Raw genomic sequence first — 3334 nt, 5'->3', positions numbered from 1 at the left:
AAAGACAAAATGAAAAGGAAAAAAAAAAGCATTTCTTACTATCCAGGAAAGTCACAGTAAAAATATCCAAGCCACATCTTTCTCTCTTTTTTCCTAGGATTTGCATAGAATCCTTGAAAAATACGAGGGTGTGGCTTCTGATATAAATATATAAATATATAAATATATAAATATAAATATATAAATATATATATATTTTAATCACTTCTATGAGCCGTGTCTTCATTAAGCCCTGGTCCCAGCATTCTTTTACATGACCTCTGGGCCCTGGCAGCCAAGACCTGCTGTTGTCTTATTGCAAACTGTGGGATATTTTTTTTTCACCATCAGAGACGTTGGGACAGCAGTCTGATGCTTCACATTCCTTTGCTAGTGGGAATGCCAAGTGATGGGTCAAAGGTCATTTATTTTAGGTTCTTTCCAGTACAAAATAATTCCCAGGCTTGTGGGAGGAAGTAGCTACGATTAAGTATTAAAGCAACCAGTCAGAAAGTAGCCGTTGTCTACTAGATTTCTTAATCACTGACTGGTTTTTTTTTGGGGGGGGGGGGGAGTTAAGTCTTGGGATTTGAACTCAGGGCCTGAGCACTGTCCCTGAGTTATTCAGCTCAAGGCTGGTGTATTGGAGAAATATACTCAATAATCCTTCCATTCCGTCATTTGTAACTTATATCCAGTACTTTGTATTATTTTAGGGCAAACGTCACATGCGAATATTCCAAGAACCCGTAGGAAAAAAATAAATGTCATAGATTTCTGTTTAAAAAGAAAGAAAGAAAAAAGAGAAGAAATATACTTGTAAACTGGGTCCTGGTATCTCACACCTGTGAGCCCAGCAACTCAGGAAGCTGAATTCTGAGGATCATGGTTCAAAGCCATCCTGAGGAGGAAAGTCTGTGAGACTCATCTCCAGCTAAACAGGAAAAAAAAAAAGCTGGAAGTGGAGCTGTAGCTCAAGTGGCAGAGTGACAGAACGCTAGCCTTGAACAAAGGCGACTCAGAGATGGCGTCAGGTCCTGAGTTCAAGTCCTGAAACAGCCAAAAACCAAACCAAAATCCTGGGGATTGAGGACTTGGTTCAATAGAAGAACATTAGCCTACCAGGTTCAAGACCCTCAACATTAAAATAAATTAAAATAAAATACGAATGTAATGTAACCCTCCTATTAATTACAATAAAAATTATATGAAAAAAATTAAAATAAAATTGTGACCCCATTCTCCTGTTACAAAGGAAAAGTGTTTATCGTCTACCTTAGCTACACGTCTCATTGTTGCAACACAGAGAGATTTTAAATAATGGGTGGCTACCAATCATTTCAAACACAAACACACACACACACACACACACACACGCCTGTGGTTTCTTATAAACAAAATCATGTGCCTATTTCAAAAGCTTTTCTGGTTGTTCACTGTTAATGTTTGTCACAAGTGTCAGAAAATCAACAAAAGGGTCAGACAGAACATTCAGAAAGGAATGTTGGGGTTTTCTTGAAGACCTCTGGGGGACATTGTGTAATTACACACACACACACACACACACACACACACACACACACATATTTCCACTGATTGTTTCTGATTGGACTAGCTTACAACCCTTAGAGTAGACCTTTAGTTAGAGAAAACTGATGGCAAAACGAAATATTTCTGTTCAGAGCAATGGAAATTATCCATTTTTTCTGATGGTGGTGTGGTGTGTGTGTGTGTGTGTGTGTACACAAGTAAATGAGTCTTGAATTCCGGTCCTCTGGTTCCTATATGGCTTTTTCATTCAAGGTGAGGGCTCTACCACCTGAACCACACTTTTAGTGTTTTGGCTGTCCTTGGAGATAAAGAATCCCACAGACTTTTCTACCCGAGCTGGCTCGGAACTGGAACCCTCGGATATCAGCCTCTCAGTAGCCGGGAGCTGGAGGTAACATTTACCAATTCCCTCACTCATCAAGGAGAGAAGTCATGATTTTACCTCTTAAACAAGTTTACTTTGGCATGAGAGAAATGGTCTCCTGGGTTTATAACTGAGCTTTAGTGAAAATACATGTTGTAAATCAGGACCGTTAGATATTTTCTTTTTGCAGTAACACTACTAGAAAAAACTTTTTTCAGGTTTCACTTGACACTATCAACCCCAAGTCTTCAAACTTCTTTTAAATATAAATTCGGCAATGTAGTTGTCAATATTTGTCACTGAGAGACTTCCCCCTGGAACTTCAGATTTTTCTGAATTTTTCTGTCCAAATAATCCTCACAATCTTGAACTAAAGGGAAGGTGAGTGGTCATCGCCTCAAATTCCCCAGTCATTCCTGTCTACATATCCTTGTTAGCTAGGTGCCAGTAGCTCACATCTGTCACCCCAGCTCCTCAGGAGGCTGAGATCTGAGGACCACAGTTCAAAGCCAGCCTGGACAGGAAAGTCCAACAGACTCTGATCTCCAGGGACCCACCAGAAAAGCTAGAGGTCAAAGGGGTGGTTCAAGTGGTAGAGTGCCAGCCTTAAATGAAAAAAGAAGAAAAGAAAACTAAGCAAGAGATTAAGGCCCTAAATTCAAAAATGCAGTACTGACCATTTTTTAAAAAATTCAGGTGCTGTATAATCATAAATTCAAGGTTTAAGCACTTAAAAAAGAGACAGATTCTCTTGGGATTTTTTTCCAGCATCAAATCATTCTTCAAAATAGTTTTATCGACTTCCTCTTATCTGTTTCATTCAATGGATAATTAAGCTATCAAGGAAAATACTTTTTAGAGTGCTTAGATTCCTAATGAATTATCAATGGCAGATTGTCTCTGGAAAAGAAAGCTACATGAAAGACAAGGTAAGATAATAATGGATGACCCCTTCCCCAAAGAAACACACACACACACACACACACACACACACACACACACACACGCACAACCTTGGGAGAGAGAGAAGCTGAGAAATATCCACGGCATAGAAAATTCCAGAATACCACCAGCCCCTGATATCTCACACCTGTCACCCCAGCTCCTCAGGAGGCTGAGATCTGAGGATCACAGGTTCAAAGCCAGCCTGGGCAGGAAAGTCCAGGAGACTCTGATCTCCAATGAACCACCAGAAACCCAGATGTGGAGCTGTGGCTCAAGGGGTAGAGCACCAGCCATGAGTGAAAGAAACTCAGGGACAGCGCCCAGGCCCTGAGTTCAAGCCCTGCAACTGACAAAAGACAAGAGAGAGAGAGAGAAATTCCAGAACACTAAACAGATACAGATTCTGACTGGTACCTAGAACTCCATTCTATGAAGCCTTTCAAACAACCTTGCCCTAAGCATTCGGGGATGGTTTCTGTCTGGAAAGTAACAGCT

This window comes from Megascapheus bottae, chromosome 35 (assembly GCF_031878675.1).
Source record: "Megascapheus bottae isolate mThoBot1 chromosome 35, mThoBot2.hap1, whole genome shotgun sequence".
NCBI classification, from domain to species: domain Eukaryota; kingdom Metazoa; phylum Chordata; class Mammalia; order Rodentia; family Geomyidae; genus Megascapheus; species Megascapheus bottae.
Note: the sequence above shows the minus strand (reverse complement) of the source record.